At 40.8% G+C, this 17,893-nt stretch overlaps 1 long non-coding RNA gene across 1 annotated transcript in view; it reads left to right on the top strand.

Annotated features, from left to right (window-relative positions):
• The window catches only part of LOC135362845 (uncharacterized), a 332,331-nt gene extending 318,170 nt beyond the window's left edge, over nt 1–14,161 (top strand). The window contains exon 5 of the long non-coding RNA XR_010408194.1: nt 8,504–14,161. This is a non-coding gene — a long non-coding RNA (uncharacterized LOC135362845). The remainder of the gene's footprint in view (nt 1–8,503) is intronic.
• The last annotated feature ends 3,732 nt before the right edge of the window (nt 14,162–17,893 follow it).

Below are 17,893 nucleotides of genomic sequence, written 5' to 3'. Positions count from 1 at the left end.
TCAGTATTGTTAGGTAAGAGATCAATATCAAAATACACAAATTAAAAAAAACCTGGTTTTTTATAACTAACAGAAACAAATTATAAAATGTAATTTTTAAAGATTCATATTAGAAACAAAAATATAAAATACTATGAGAAATTTGTAAAACCTTATAGAGGGACGTGAAGACCTAAATAAAAGGTGAAATATACCATAATAATAATAAATATAATAAATGGGAAGAATTGAATGTTTTAAATATACCAATTTTTCTTAAATTAATCAGATGTGACTCTTATACTAAAACATATTCTTTACTCCCTTCAAATACTATCGAAATCCCAAAGGGTTTCCTCTTGAGAACTGTGTAAGCTTAATATATATTAATTTTGGTAAGAGAAAGCAAAAAGGTGAGGATAAACAATTAACAAAATTTAATATGGATCATTATTTTAGAGTAGTACGATGCAACAATGGACAAAAAGGTCAGTCTACCTATGCAATAGTATTATACTGCTGTAATTAGAGAGTCCCAAAACATGGCCACATATGAATGGGTACTTGCTATATTTCACATTTTTTAAATAAATAAATAAATAAATTATTTATTTATTTATTTATTTATTTATTAGAGAGAGAGAGAAAAAGTGAGCATGAGCAGGGGGGAGGAACAGAGGGAGAGGGACAAGCAGACTCCCTGCTGAGCAGAGAACCCGACCCTGGGGCTCGATCCCAGGACCCCAAGATCATGACCTGAGCCAAAGGCAGATGCTTAACCAACTGAGTCACCCAGTCGCCCACTGTATTTCACATTTGGCTTTATAATGAGTGAGCAGTGGATATACAGTTTAATAAATGGCATTGAGTTGGGGGGTGTCCAGATTGTCATCCATATACAAAATAAAATACATTTAGATAATTGCCTCACACTAAATACACGAAAATAACCTCCAGAGGTACAAAATGTTAAAGACAGATGGCACTAATTTCCATGTTAAAACATATGAAACAATCCAAAATATAGTTGTAGGGACATATATATGAAATTAAAATGTGAGAGCATTCATGGGAAGATTTTTCATCAATTTTAGGACCATAGAAGGAGAATGAAATGAGAATGCTGGGTCTTCAGCTGTGTCTCTTAATATTTTATCTCTTTGCAAAATAATAATAGTAATAATAATAAGGTAAACATGGCAAAATAGTAGCAGTTTAAAATGTGGTCAATAGGCATAGTAATATCTGATTGTTATTTTTTTATACTTTTCTATATGTTGAAATATACTATAATTAAGAAGGGAAAAGAAGCAGTTATAATAGATAGGTCAATCACCATGTATTCAGTCAATTAAATTCACCATTTTAACAGAAAAAGAGAAAAAAAAATATGAACATTTCAGTAAATGCAGAGAAAGCTTCTGTTAAAGTCAATACTTGTTCATGATAAGCGAAAAAATCTCTCAGAAAATTAAGAATGGAGGTAAATAGCTTAATCTGATAAAGGACATTAGACAAACTATAGTTAACGAATACTTAATAGTAAATATTGAATGCTTTACCCTCTATGCATAGAAATAAAGCAAATATATTCACTCTTACCTCATCTAGTCAGCATTGTATTTGAGGCTCCAGTCAGTGAAAATGAGGTAAGAAAAAGAAATACAAGACATAATATTATAAAAGTAAGAGTTATAATTCTTTTTATTCACAGATGACATGACTGGGTACATAGAAAAACCAAAAGGCAACAAATAAACTATGAGAATTAAATGAGTAAAATCAGCAAAGTCACTGCACTGAGGGTTTTAGAGGGGAGGGGTGTGGGGGGACGGGTTAGCCCAGTGTTGGATATTAAGGAGGGCACGTATTGCATGGAGCACTGGGTGTTGTACGAAAACAATGAATCATGGAACACTACATCAAAAACTAATGATGTACTGTATGGTGAGTAACATAACATAATTAAATTAAATTAAATTAAAAAATAAATAAATCATTTAAAAATATAAAAATAAATAAATTTTTATGTCAAGCAAAATAAACCAGACAGGCCAGTAAATACTGTATGATTCTGTTTGTGCCCAAAGTAGGGAAGGGGCAGTCTGATACTGCAGGAATGAGGCAGTCTATCAGGACAGCTAGGTAGTTTTGTGGTAATTAATAACCTCAATCTCAGTGATGTAAAACAAGAAGTTGTTTCTTTCTTATGTTGTGTGTCCATTGTGAGTTAACAGGAGGGTTTTGCTACAGTCAGGCTGAAGAACAGCCACTCTCCAGAAGAAGAGTTAAGAGGATTTTGTACTGACATTTAAATATTCAAGTCTGGGAGAGTCTGGCTGGTTGAGTCAGAAGAACATGCATCTCCTGATCTCAGGGTCGTGAGTTCAAGCCCCATGTTGGGTGTAGAGCTTACTTAAGAAAATGAAAGAATGAATGAATGAATGCTCAAGTTTTGAAATGTCACAAGATACTTGGCCATTAAAACTCAACTTGCTCATGGCCCACTCAGCACAAGGGAAGTTGAAGAGCATAGTCCTTCCATGTGCTCAGAAGGCAGAGTTAGAAATATATGTCCAGTAGCAGAAATGACTATCACAGCAAGATGGGTAGTAGGGGCTGGAAAAGAGACATTAATAATCTAGGGAAAGGGAAATACCAGGCTGCTGTAGCCAGTGGGAAATCTCTTGTAGTGGCTTAGTAATAGGAATTTCTGCTATTCCGTTATAACCTGTTGCCTTGGTTGGTATTATATTCTCCTCATCAAAATCTTCTACAGAAACACACATGTACTTTTTTCTTTTAATTTACATTTTATTTTGTGAAAATCAAAGTAGATAACGACACGGTGTGTAACAGAGAATAGGCTTAATACCAATGCTCTGAGTCAAAGTTGGCAATGAGAACATAGCTCTCAAGGAATCTATGAAAATCATGAAGAGGCAATTGGACTGTCTTAGAATCATGGATTGGGGTCGCACCTGAATTTATCTAACTCGTAAGGAGCAAAATTGCCCCAGCTAATGAAGTTATCAGAAAGAAAGGGAATCAGCGTTTTGTGAAATGGTCTCAGAGTGCTTAGCCTTGAAGCTATGCCCCATAAATATTAGTTTAAATGTAAGAAAAGAGCCCTGCACCTGAGAGAATTATGTAAGCTCTGATGAGATATAATGCTGCTAAAGAGTTACAGCGTGACCAAAAATATGACACAACAGCTTCGATACAGTCCTGGGGTCCAGGGCCGGGTCTCCAGATACCCAGCTGCTATTCATTTCCGAAGGACAGTGACTTCTCTTGTACCAATGGGAACTCCGCCCGGACTGTGTGTTTCCTGCCTACTTGTAAGGGAGACCAAAAACCTAGAGGAAAATTTCTTCATTGCCTGGTAGGGTTAGGGCCACATTTTCTTTTTCACAGTTAAATGTGAAAGCTGGAACTGAGGGCTATAAGCCAGGCAGGGGCCCAGGGTGGGGTCAGCAGTTAAGAAATGTTCCATCCATCAAGGAGGTGTCTTCCACCTAATCCCCAACCCTAATGAAAACTTTGGTGGGACTTACTAAATTGGCATTTTTGCATGTTTATCTTTTATCAATTCACTTTTTGTGTCTTTCTACTTCTCAAAAACAAATATTTTAATAATAATAACTAAAAAAAAAAAAAAAACCAGAGAGCATAGTATGATGTTCCTCCTCTTTCTCTCAGCTTTACTGACAAAGTGCTGTTGATTCTGGCTCAGGGTGCCCTCTTCTGCCTACACTCTCTGGCCCCTAGTCATCGCTTCCTTGGGGTCACTCTGCCCTCATTCTTGTCCATTCCCAGCCATTCTCTATGCTGTCCACAAGCAAAGCTCTCACATGGAGTTGAGCTTGACATAGCTGGTTTTGAAATCTTGAGTAGTTCCCATTATCTGACAGAGGTTACAAGCAGGGTGCCTCTAGGGGATGTTGATGGGATTCCTCTCAGGTTTGCTCATATCTTTTTTGCAGTTTTTACTTGACCTTCTCTTGGCTTCCATGTGCTTTTGCCCCTACAGTAGGGACGGAGACTCTTCACCTATCGCACAGGGAGTACCTAGAGGTTTCCATCCTGTGGGAGGGTTCCAAACCCTCATGGGCATGAAGTGTGAAAATGTGAAAGCAAGCCCCCTTGCCTCAGGTCAGGACTACTCTGAGGCATCACTTCCACTGCAAAACTCATCTGCAGAAGCAGCCTGAGGCTCCCTTCCACAGGTCTTCCTTGCAAACACACGCCTGCTTTTCCACCCCTGGCCTGCCCTACGTCATCCCCCTTTCCCAGACTGGCTTCTCCTGGGAATACCTTCTTAATAAGCCACTTGCATATGAATCTTCATCTCAGAATCCACTTCTAGGGACCTGACCTAAGACATTCCACTCCCTATGGGCCAAATTTAGATTTAAAACATTGTTTGTCATAATTAATTTTCAAGCTGAGTATTTTTAAACTGCATTTACTAACCCAATTAATTCTTACTGCTTCCTTCTATTTTATTTTAGTCCTATTTTGTTTACTGACCTTCTTCACCCAGCCCCTGAAAGCACTTGAGTTTTTAATACCTGACCTATTGGGTTTTAGCCAAGATAGGGTGATTTAGGGTACTTGACACACTCACTTTATTATACATATCTAGCTTCATCTCCCACCTCCCTGTCCCAGGCACCCGAATTTCCTGCCACTACTGAATGCCTTTGTATCCCCTGGGCATGTAGACACTTGCTCAACATCTTCCCTTTACATGTGATTCTTGGTCTGAATGAAAGAGTCTCCTCTACTGTAGGTCCACCTTGCAAAATCCTATTCATCAAAGCCCTTATCAAATGTCTCTTCCTCTGGGAATGCCATTTCTCCAGTTTTCCATGGGTTCCCCCAACACCTTTCACACATGACTGTGATTTGACATACCATACCAGAGTAAAATCTTAAGGACATCTGGGATTAACTTAGTGGAGGGAGAGCATGTGAATGTGTTTTAGGCAAAGAAACTTCAGGGGAAAGACATCGTGGTGGGTTGGGGGAGAGGATGGAGTAGAACATCACATGCTGAAAGAACTGCGTCCAGACCAGTGCTGGAGGCAGCTAGAAAGGCAGAGGGAAAGGGTGCAAGGGAAGAAGGACAGGTGACTGGGAGACACAGCAGTCTCCAGTCTGTAATTCATGGGTGAATGTGAGGGGATAGGAAAACACCCTCCATCCTATATCATGTTGGTGTATTTCCATTTTTTTTCTGGGGACAGAGTTCATAGTTTCATCTCATATCTTTATTAAGAGCAAGAAACAGAAAGGGAAGGAGGGAGAGAGAGGAGAAAGACAGGGATAGAGAGAGAGAACAGAGAAAGAGAGAAGAGAATAAGAATATTTGAACATTCTACATGTCAGAACAGCACCCAGGCCCCTACTCCCCATAACAACATAATGAGGTCTACAGCTACCACTGATCCCATTTTGCAGGGGTAAAACTGAGGTTCAGAAGGGCAGAAGCTCTCCAAGGACACAGCCTGTCCATGTCAGAGCCAAGATGCCAATCCAGTTTTAGGACATGCAGGGTCATGCTCTTTGCTCTACTGGCTCCTGGACAAGAGAGATCAAGTAGAGGTATCTCCAGAAGGCTTTTGTGTGACTTCATGAAGCTAGGACATGGAAAGCTGCAGGCAGAGGATGGCTGGTGGTGTTCCATTAAATGCTCCTCTGCCCTGTTAGCCTATAAAACTGAGGTTGCTTGGGAACTGTGGTCATGGGGTCAGAGCTTGCCTAGACAACTTCATTTGAAAAAAAAAAAAGTGTCTAACAATCAAAAGCTTGAGACTATGAGGAGAGAGATAGAAAATTAGAAAGCCATCTGCTCTCTCACAACCCTGTAGTCTCCTTTGATTTAACATGTGTTCTTTATAATTATCTACACTTTAAAGCCATGATTCTCAAAGTGTGGTCTCAGGAATGGCAGCATCAGCATCATGTGAGAACTTGTTAAAAATACAAATTCTTAGGCTCCACTTCAACCCACCTGATCAGAAACACGGGGGGTGGGGCCCAGCAATCTGTTTTAACAAGCTCTCCAGTTGATTCAAATGCACATCTAAGTCTGAGGACCACTGATGTAAAGTGTGCAAAGCCCTCTCAGATCTATTATCTCAGTGGTTGTTTCAGGAAATGTTGAAAACATTTTTCTTAGTGCCACTGTACATTTGAGGACACTGAGGATAAAAGGGGATGTGATTTCCTCATCATAAATCCAGATTGGTTGGCTTTGTAGGATAGCCCACTTTCTTTGAGGACGGTATGTCTCGCACCATGTTCTCATTTGTATCCCCATGAGACCCACCACCTACCAGGAGTTTAAAAGCAGCTTTGTCACCTTCCCTCTGAGCATTCATGTGCTTCATGACAAACCAGTGACAAATAACCAATGTGGATACCTTGTAGGACCCTACCTGATGTGGGAAAATATATTCAGACCAATCCACTTGACTTCAGCTATGAAAATAATTTGGGTGTCTAGGAAGACTTCTGATCCATTAGAGATATATGTTGCCCCCATAAAAAAATTCTGCAGACAGAATTATCTTATCTCTTCTCCCCAGAACTCAGCATCCTGGCTTCTTTCTGTTCCTTGGCTATATTTCAATGGCTTCATCACTCTCAGGTCTTTGCATCTGCTCTCCTTTCTGCCAGGATGCCTGTTCTAGCAGCTCTTCATGTGGTTGACTCACTAGCATTCTCCAGGTCTCAGCCCAAATGCCTCCTCTTCTAAGAGCACTACTTTGGCCACTTCATCTAAAGTCATGTTCAGTGTCATTCTCACTTACTGTCTGGTTTATCTCTTTGGAAGCATGTTTTACAGTCTTGGTTATATATTATTGACTTGTGTGTTGTTGGTCTTACCCCACTTTAATAGAGGATCCAGAGAGCCCAGAGACTATGCTATTCTTATTCACTACCATCCCCCCTGTGTCTGTAAGAGGGTCTGGTTCAATAAACATTGCTTGAATAAATGAATGAAGGAGAATGAATGAATTCAGAGGGCTTAAGTGATTAGTCCTGAGCCCCGTAATTGTATTCAAGTATTTGGACTCCACTGTTCTGAGTCCAGGTTCATTGATTTTTTCCAATACAATCTAACCATTTCTGCTTTCACTCTATTCACACATGTTTAAACCAACAAGGTTAGAGGAGACATACCGTTCCTAATAAAGAACATGGGACTTGGTGACTTGGAGTTCACATTCTGTGATGTGGCAAGGAGTAGGCGAGTGGGCACGGTACAAAACCAGCTGTGTAAATAGCATCACCTCCAGTCCAATTTAAATGAAGTCAGTAAATTACACCTCCAGACCTTAAACCATTTATTTCACCACGCTAGAGAAAGGAAAAGGAGTGTTCAGAGAAGTAATTTCTCTGCCCAGGTATTTCATTAAAAACAGACTGGAAGGGGCCCCTGTGGGAGAACATGGCACCTGATATGATTGTGGGAGACACTTTTTACAGAATGGAATAATCAAATGGCGGTTCACCTATCGCAGTTGGTTCTCACCATTATCAATAATGGAGGGCCACAAGTGGGGATGAACTCCAGCCCATAGTGTGCTCTGGAGGAGACAGAGTGCCAGACCAGCCCTCTGCCAGCAGAAGCAATAACACCAGTGTTAATAACAAGTCTCACCTTTTTCAACTCTCTGGGGGATAACTATTTTGTGTGTGTGTGTGTGTGTGTATGGAGGGAGGTGATCTTAATATTTTTCTCCCTCTCCTTGGTTTCTGACAATGGAAATGTACCTGCTGATAATATTTTATTGGCTTAACATGCACAATAGAGTCAGCTTTTGCTCTTTTTGCTCGTTTGACACCACAACAAAACAACCTCATCCAATATCGGTATCAGAGAAGGTTAACTCTGGATGGCTCTGGCTGAGGGTTGCCTATCAGTATTTACCTAACTAGCATTTGTTCTTAAAAGATAACTGAGGTGCAGGGCTGCAGAGCTTTCAATAACTCATTTTCAATAACCCATTTTCTTTGAACCTTGCTATAATTCCAAGAACAAAGCAAAAATTCTTGTTTCCATTTGAAAGAAGAGGAATCTGAAAGGAAGGTCATGCAATTTGCTTAAGATCCTTTAGTTAGTGAATCGCAGAGCTAGAGTTCAAACCCAGGCAGAGCACAATTTGTAATGCACAGTAGACTCAAGGGGCCTCTATGGGTGCTAATAATAATAATAATGTTAATACTAATATGATTAATATTAACCCTAATATTTATTATTAATATTAGCACCTAATAAATGTTAAGTACATGCCAATACTATAAGTGTATTACACGTATAATTTTATTTAAATCTCATACACAGTAAGTTATTTAATTTTCACCACAACCTTATCCAGTAGGAAATATTACTTTCTATAGATAAAAATACTAAGGTTCAGAAAGTTTAATGGTTTGCCTATAATAGTCTAAAAGTGGCAGAGCTGTAATTCAAACGCACGTCTTTCAACCTCTTTTTGCTCTTCCCCAGAACCCCAAGCAAACCACATCAGATACCACCAGGCTTCTCACAGCAATGATTCTGAACCCAGAGATGTGAAACCTGGTTTGGCTACCAAGTCATGGTGTGACCTCTGGATGAGTCTTCTTGCCTTTCCAATGGGCTGTGGGGCTGGCCAGCGTCTGCTCCATCTTGATTCCTCCTGCAGTGTTCGTTTCCACTGCATACAAACAAGAACAGAACACACAAAGCCACCATCTGGTAAGCATTCCAGTTGAACTCCTTCAGATGCAGAATCACCAGGTTTAAACATTAATGGTGAAAGGAACTTTCCTTGCTGGACACAAGTCTCAGGAAGACAGAGCAGGAGATACTCTGATGTCCTTTTGCGATCGCTCCAGGAACAGCAGCAAGAGGTTCATTGCCTCACCTCATGCACTGTTCACAAGGGGCTTTGGGAAAAAAGAGAAAGAAAAAAAAAACCCACCACCTGGAGCTGAGAACATAATTACACAAACTTGAAAATGAGGTAAAGACCAAATTAAAGCAGTAAGCCTAAGGCATAAATACAAATGGATGACGATCTGCAAATCCCTTGTGGCAGCAAGTTAAAAAAAGAAAGTGAGAGAGATCCTCTTGATATTAAAGTAAAAGTTGAAAAAAGTAAAATGTGGCAGGTAGCACAGAGGTGGAATCCAGGGGTTTCGCATTCCTCATAGGGCTCTGAATAGACATGATCGTCATAGCAATAGAGGCACCAGGCACTATGCTGAGCTTCATCTCACTTCAAGTTCACTCAGTCCCAGGAGACAGTTATTGTCACTACTCCCATCTCACAGATGGGCAAGTGGACTCCGATGCTAAAATCTCATCCAGAACATACAGCTAGTGATACAGCCAGGATTCAGAGTCAGGGTGTCTTTGTCCTGAGCTTTGCTCTTAACCAATGTAATAGACTGTTTAGAGCAGAGTTTAAGAGCAGCCCCAGTCACTGGCTCTATTCCAGACCAGGGAAACCCGCTTTATTCAAGGGATAAGACAATGTGTCCAAACCCAGTGGCCAAGTTTGCCATCTTGACTCTCTCTGCTTCTTTTCTCAGCCCCACGCCAAGTACTGTCTTTGCCCCGTTTCTTAATCCCCCCTGCTAAGTCATCGTTCTCTCTCCACATTATGTATGACATTCATTTCTTCCACTATACTCAAACTTCTTTATTTGGTTATTGATCACGTATTGATTGACTGGTTGGCTGATTCATGAGTCTTCAAATATCTCCTAAGGTGTGTACTTCAATACTAAGCTCTGTCGAGGTGCCGAGCCACAGAGAGAAAGGTACGGAGGGTGAGGGTGTGGAGTGACGTGCAGGAAACTCCCTCAGGGAGCTCATGGTGCAGTGAAGACAATGTGTTAGGCGAACGTATCTCAGCTGACAGTGAAGGGGGTGCAGCTGAGCTATCTGTAGGGGCTGAGAGAAAACACAGAAGGAGCCCCAAAACCCACCTAGGTGAGGACAATAGATTCCCTGGAAGTGATGCTGGAGGTGAGGGGCTCTTCAGTCCCACCTAGGATAGTGTGCACAGGAGGCCATTAATGCTCCAACTCTGCAGTGCACGAGAAGCACCAGGGGACTGGTAGAGAAATTGGAACATGGGCCTCATAACCTCATGAGCCATAGAGTCTTAGATGGCCATCTGGTTAGTGTCAGGAACCTACGTTGTTAACAAGTTCTCAAAGTTCTCAATTTCATTTCAGGTGGTCTGAGCTGCAGCAGGCAGTCAGTTAGTAGTTGCTAATGAATACATGCAAACACACATACATACATGCCATTGAAATAGACAAATGCATAGTTACATGTTTAGTAGCTACTCCTCACAGACAGTATTTCAGAACGCCCCCCCTCTCCTCCACAGTGGAGTTATTGCACAGTGTTGCTGGATGAGAGAGTCCAGTTTTCTGGAACCCCTGGAATAGCTGATGTGAAGGGTAAAACACACTTAGGTCAAAGTCATAGTAAGAGGTTTAATGAACAACAACAACACAATAACTGTTCATTGTCCGGGAACAGGATGTGAAAGTCTGCACTCAGACTCAGTTGATAAGGCCCAGTCCCCTCCTCTGCCCCATGGGTCATGGAAATAGGAAAATAACAGAGGTGATAGTGTCCATGAGTCTGAGGAACCAGAAAAGTCAGGACATAGTATCCACAAAAGGCTGAGCCAAGAAAGGACTCAGCACTTCCATGAAATTTCATAGCAAGGTGGTGAGAAAGGAGAGGAATAATATAAGACTGAGTTGGAAAGGCAGAATGGACTAGGTGACCTGGCGCCTTGTAGCCATGGATGGTGCCTTCCAATGTAACATGAAATGAAATGGAAAGCCCTTGAAAGGTTTAAGCAAGAAAATGACATGATTTGTTCTAAGAAGGAGGCCTATTGTGTGGTTATAACACAATTTTTATCCATTCAGTAGTTGATAGATATTTTGGTTGTTCCTACCTGGTGGCTATTGTGAATAGCGCTACTGTGAATGTTCATAGACAAGCTTTTGTTTGAATACCAATTTTCAGTTCTTTTGGGTATGTACCTAAGAGTGACATTGCTGGGTTAATTAAATACTTAGCTTCTTAAGGAACTGCCGCAGTGGCTACCATTTTACATTCCCACCTCTATGGAAGAGGGTTCTAATGCCGTCTACACATTACAAAATGGATGAACCTTGAACACGTTATGCAAAGTGGAAAAAAGTCAGACACAAAAGGCCATGTATTGTACAACTCCACTTATGGGAAGTGTCCATGATAGACAAATCCATGGAGTCAGAAGGCAGGTTAGAAGTTGCCAGGGGCTGGAGGAGAGAAGAAATGGGGAGTGACTGCTGGTGGGTGCAAGGTTTCCTTTTGGAGTGATGAACTGGAGTTCTAAGTTCTAGAATTAGACAGTGGTGATAGTGCTTGCATAATACTGTGGATGCATCTAATGCCATTAAATTGTATGCCTCAAAACGGTGAAAATGGTAAATTTTATAGTATATGTATTTTACTGCAATTAAAAAAAATGGATGCCTAGCAATTGCATGGAGCATTAGTTAGGAGGAGGACGTGAGGAAGGCTGCATGGAGATGGTTTCAGTAGTCTGCATAAGGGACCACGGAGGCTCCGAAGAGGAGGGAGGCCGAGGGATTCTGCAAAGACAAATGGAGTTCCATTCACTTGACAAGTGAGTTTTTGGGTTTCAGTAGTCTGCATAAGGGACCACGGAGGCTCCGAAGAGGAGGGAGGCCGAGGGATTCTGCAAAGACAAATGGAGTTCCAATTGACAAGTACATCTGAGTGAAACTGCTAGAACAACCATTCCTTGTTGTTCCTTCTTAATGCAACCTCTTTTTCTGTTTCCCATCAATTTACTCTTTGTATCCACTGACTCATCCCTACATCTCTCCTCCCACTGAACCCTCTATTTTACTGGAGGCATCATGTCTTATTACATTTGTTAAATAAATAAAATAAATCAGTAGCATCAGATAGCTTAAGGTTGTATGTGCAGACCTGCTGAGTGGCTCTCCTCATTACACCTTCCTCCCCATTTTCCTAGCCCAGCCAACCTGGGGTCTTGGGTTGCACGGAAGGAAACAGGCCCTGAAATCAATACAGTATTTAACGGGAAGGTGCTGAAGCGTGGCCAGTCCAGAAGCAATCGGGAGGGCTTCTCCGGCCTGGCTGAAGCCTGCCCAAGCCGTGGTGGAAGCCCCAGAAAGACAAATTGCAGTCATCAATCCCAGGGAAGAAAGACTTGCATTTTACCTCCTGTATCAGCAGGAGGGAGAAAGAGTTGCATCCTGGAAGCTCTGTTTCTGAGATGGTAATGAGGATCCTTCCGACACCGGATGACAGTGGACTTGAAAGCAAGTCAGAAATCACCCGGTTTCCTGTTAGCAGCCTGACTTTATATGCTGTGGGGTCAGCACGGGCCAGGCCTGTTGGCGTGACTTTGTGGAGAAGGTGCTCTGATCCCATTAATATGGACTCTGCCTCCTCTGACCCTAACACGAATAAGCATGCTGCCATCCACTGTGCACAAAGATCAGGTACAAGGAGGAACCACTCAGAGCCATGAAAAATAAACATAACAGACTTGTGCGAACATCATTCACTATACTCTTCTCATATAAGACAGTCCTGTGTCTTATAATCCAATTATAATGGAGCCTGGTGTTGGGCATCATTACGTTTCATATCGAAAAAAAAACAAATACACAGGCATCCCTGAGTAGAAAGCAAAGTGGCAAGGAGGTTAAGTCCATTGCTTCTGAAGTCACACAAACCCAAGTTCAACTATTGGCTCTACACCTCCTAGTTGAATGACCTTGGTGGGAAGATTACTTAGAGTTGTAAAGCCTCAGGCTCCTTCTCTGGAAAATGGACATAAACAGAAATGAACATAAAATGGACATAATCGTATTGACTTCATAAAGCTACTGGAGACTATATGATACATACATGTTAACATCTATTATGTGGCTTGGGTGCTGGTGAAGGACTTGCACAACAACACAGCACAGATGTATAGCAAATGTTCAGTACTTTTCAACTGTCATTATTATTGGAATCATGGCTTTATGCAAAAGCAGGAAATTCCTTTGCTATACCGATCTACCTCACCTAGGATTATGGCAGGAAATGTCCACAACTATAAATGATCAACTTACTCTTCTTAGCCTTTTCCTCAGCAGAACCCATTTTCAATACCGATCAAGAGCCCTAGTTTGAATCTATGCTCAATTTATCCCAGTTCTAGTGGGAAAGTACCTCCCTGAGCCTGGAGAAAAAGCTACCCAGAGGAGAGAAAAATGAAGTCACCCATGGGACACTGTGGGAGCAGAAAGGAATGGAGATTTGGGGGAAGCTTAGTGCCTCTCACTCTGGGTGCCCTCCACCCAAAAACTCTTTAATCCATTGCACATGTCCCCACCCGAGGGAGAAGGTGCTTTTCCAAGACTCTTTTCAAGTACGTGCTGAGTGAGATGTTCTCCCTCCATTTAGTACTCTTTGCTCTAGAAAGCTCTGATGATTGCCATTGGCATGATGACCTGTGGGTTTGTGTTGGATGGAGGTGCTAGCGGGAGATTGGAAACCATTTTACTAAAGTGAGTGGCTTTACGGAAAGCATTTGCTGCAAGTAAAACCTAAAGGCTGGGACAAGTGAAAGAATGTTTATACCAATGTGATTCATAATGAGTCCAAACTGAAAATATCTAAATGTCCATCAACATTAGAATGATTAATGTGTTCTGTGATTTCATTTTTACAAAGTTCAAAAATAAGCCAAACTAGTTGATGGGTTTCAACATGAGAATAGTACCAGTCGGCTTTGTGACGGGAGTGACTGGGAAGGCATACAGAAAAAGGCACTAGAAGGTTCTATTTCGTGATGCAAGTGGTGGTTACACAGGTGTTTTCATTTTGCAAAACTTCTTTGAGCTCTAAATGTATGATTCATGCACCTTTCTTATATATGTGATTATTCTAAGAAAATACTTCACTTAAGTCCAAAGCACTGGCTTCCTGAAGTCCCCAGGAGGCTTTGAGTGGATTCCGAACACATGACTTCAGCAGACATGGGCAAAGGTGCCTCAGCACCAGGACCAGCACCCTCAGCACCACCCCGCTGGGGGCTTTGCCAGCAGGATAGGACAGCAGCAACATCTCAGCTCACAGAAACCAGGACACTGGAAGATATTACATGAGCTGAAGAAATCACCTGGCAGAGCCCACAGACAGAGACATCCCTCATTTAAACATTCCCAGGAATTACGTAGGGGGTGCTTGGAACACCCCGACTTTCCTACACGGTAGGTTAGTGCACATAGAAAAAAAAATGCCATTTTAGAAAGTTGCTGTGACCCTGCTTTCACCCTCAGGCAGGTGACAACTAAGAAGCATATTTTGAAATGTTTTTGTGAAGACTTCATCACAAAGTGGATATAAGAAACTGTTGGAAAATAAAAACAGGCCCTGTTCCTTCCCCTTTCCTGATCATGCCAAATTGAAGTCATTGAAAGACAACAGTATAATTTCCTTAAATTTAGTATTATTAAATAAACAATCTAAAATTTCTGAGCTGTGGACACTTTTGCTTCTGGGTGGAAATTATTTAAGTGAAAATGTCCTTTCCTGCACCAAGAATATTAATATAATATTAATGATTATCAAAAAAATGAAAAATGATTCACTCATGCACCTCTGTGGCAATGAATACAACTGTTGTCTTTAAACACCGATCAGTAGGCGTATGTTAAAGCTTGTAACCACTCCTAATTCACTGAATATGTATATTTTCCCAATACCTTGATGTTATAAATATCACTACAAAGCAATGTTTGTGCATAGTTTGTTTTTCCCTCTCTTTTTGGAATATCTCCAATAAGTTATTGGAATTAAACCAATAAATAGAATCACTAGGTCTACAGATTTGGGCATGTTTAAGGCCTGTGACAAATACTTCCTACGCTTTTCCTTATAAAAACTGTAAATTTTACTTCCCGAGTTTATTTTTCACTTCTTCTTTTGTTTTATTTATTTGTTTATTTTGGATTTGTGTTGCAAGGTTATTTGGGAAGAGGTCAGAACTTTGGCCCTCATGTCCAACTCCGACTTAAGTGAGCACTTTAGATTCACAGAGAGAGGCGGTTCTGTGGAAGGCAAAACTTTATGGTTTCAAGCTTAGCCAGGCTCTTGAAATCAGAACAGCCACATGCAGGACCCTCTCAATAATTCTAAACCAACTGAAATCAGACTTCATATTCATATCCTATCTGGCTGAATTACTTCCAATCTAAAATGGCTTTGAAATTTTTCATATTAATGGATTTAGATATAAAAAGTAATAAGAGAAACCTATAGACCTATATAATTTTAAAGTTTTATGTGTGTGAACCTGGAAAATATTAGAAACGTATCTCAGGCTGGTGAATAATATTCGCAATCTAAGAAGATCTATGATGTGGTCTGGGTGCTGGGGAAGGATTTGTCCAATAGCACAACCATTTTCTTGAAGGGCAGAAGAAGGAGTTTAAGGCAGGGAACATATTGCAGCAGACAAAAGAGAGGAAGAAAGGATGCAAGCACCTAATTGTCCCTATTTCCTTCTAGCAGGATGCTTCAGACCTGCACTCCTCTTCCCATGGATGTTATACTGCACTCTCCAACCTTCAGATTTTCGAAATTTGTTCCCCCAGAAGTTTTCAGATGGTTTATTCAGATGATATTGATGAAGTAGGAATTGAAAAGGAAAATCATTGAGTAAAAAAGAAAAAACAAAAAAAAAAAACAGTTGTTAGTGTTCCAGTGTTTCTGTGATTAAGCATAAAGTAAGGCTCTGAGCTCCCTGGCATCCAAGATAAAGAAGGAAACAGTCTATTTCTTGCGACGTTAGACATCTTCCCAATTCTATAACCGAGTCAAAAAGAAACTTGATTTCTGAGTGAAACTTCTTTTCTGGGCCATTTATGCAAGGGCAATGTGGGTAATATGAAGGTCAATATTATCTGCCAAAATTTTACTGCAAGTGCAGAAGTTAAATTCATTCTTTGAGCTTTTAGCACAACCTTCAATTAAAGTTAGAAGAGCTGGCTGCCATCCAAGTCAGCGATGGCAATTGTGTGAGGACAAGGATGATATATTTCAGGTTTGTAATAGAAGTACCGTAAAGACCTATATCACATTCGGGTTTCCAGAGAATGACCCTTTAGCTCAGGGTCCATCGGGACAAAGGTTGGGTGTCAAGAGACAAGGTCAGCATGACATTTAGAAATCGGAGTTTCACAAAAATGATTAAACATCAGAATCACTTGTGGATTTTTTTTTCTCCTTTATGCATTGAATCAGGGACACTAGAGATAGCATTCAGGAATGTGTTTTTATTTTTTGTTTTTTGTTTTTGGGGTTTTTTTTTAACTCACTCTCCAGATGAGTCAACAGGAGACAATTTGGGCCAGCATTTGAAAACAAATGGTTTTGAGATGGCTCTTCCTGAAGACCTTTTCTCTCTTCTGGCCTTTAGCAGAAGCCATGTGGCAAAGGTCAGGAGACTGGGACCCCTAAAGAACATCTACCATGTGGGTCACCTCATGTGGAAGATAAGAGGTGAAGTCTTCATCTTAAAAGCTTCTTATGGGACTGTAATTGTTTGGGGAAGAAAGAACAAGAGCCCAGACTATGAGTCCATCCTGGCATGCCCACCTCTTGCATTCAAGGAACCCAGATATTCCCTGCAAGGCACAAAGGCCCATTACAATCATTCTTCTAGCATGGCAATACCTGTCTGCCCTGGAAAATTTTGATAAATGCAATGCCAAGTTGAGCAGTGTGCAACCACCGCAAGCATTATTAATCAAAGAAGGGGCTGGTAGATCTCTTGGGTACTTCTATAGCAAGGGAAAAATAACCACAAGTCTGATTTCTTCAAATGACCACATTCTTTGGTTCATTTTTTTTAACCTATCAGGCTGTCTGTCGCTTAATAGTTAGAATGGTATCACCAGCTAGTGTGTAAAAAGCTGTCCCCTGGAAGCCTATTCCTGATTTGTACTCTCTCCAGGTCCCTGAAACACTAAATAAATAAAAGCGAATGGCTTTTAATGAAAGCCTTAGCCTCCTTGGTTTAGCTTTTAATTGTGTGACAGTCAAAGACACACATACGCATCACATCCTGAGCTGTTTACTGGAATTACAAACCCTCAGCCTAAATGTCAAGCTATGCCACAGAGAAATGTGAACAGCTCAGTTAATTAATGGCAAGTTCGGTGGTTGGTCCCATCATTCACGGTGATGGCGACTCCAGCTTGCTCAAGCTCTTAGCTTCCAATACAGATCAACATGATCACAGTGTTGACTTAGAGCAGACTAGAAACCCAGGGCACAAGAAGAAATTGATGAGACCCCTTTGCAGGCTCTGGGTCATCTGAATGCAGAAACTTGAAACATAAAGACAAGAGTTGCCTGTGTTGGCTTGGATTAAAAGACTTTCCAGGTTTGCCTGGTTTGGATTTGTTCACTACAGATTTGATATTTATTGAGAAAACTATGAGCCTTCTTCTTCTCATCAGAAAGTGGCTATCGTATCACTTGCCTCTGTAGGGTTGCTATGAAGTTTCGATATCACATATTTTAGTGTCTACTAAACACATAGTTGGTTGCCAAAACAATGGCTACTAGTTTAAGTGATAGAAAAAATTTTTTAAATATATAGGGCATGGTCTAATTTAAGTTGAATAGTTAATTCTTTCAATTTGGAAATTCAAGACAGACATTTATGATAAAGACACATACGGATGAAGGTCTATGGTGTACATAAAATAATACAGTTGAAAGTTCAATACCAAGTCAGATGGGGCACCTTATAATGCTGACTCCATACTCCTACTG

Source organism: Mirounga angustirostris, unplaced genomic scaffold (assembly GCF_029215605.1).
Source record: "Mirounga angustirostris isolate CCGP_5_RB_7025 unplaced genomic scaffold, mMirAng1.0.hap1 SCAF_16, whole genome shotgun sequence".
NCBI lineage: Eukaryota > Metazoa > Chordata > Mammalia > Carnivora > Phocidae > Mirounga > Mirounga angustirostris.
This window is presented reverse-complemented; position numbering and strand designations above follow the sequence as displayed.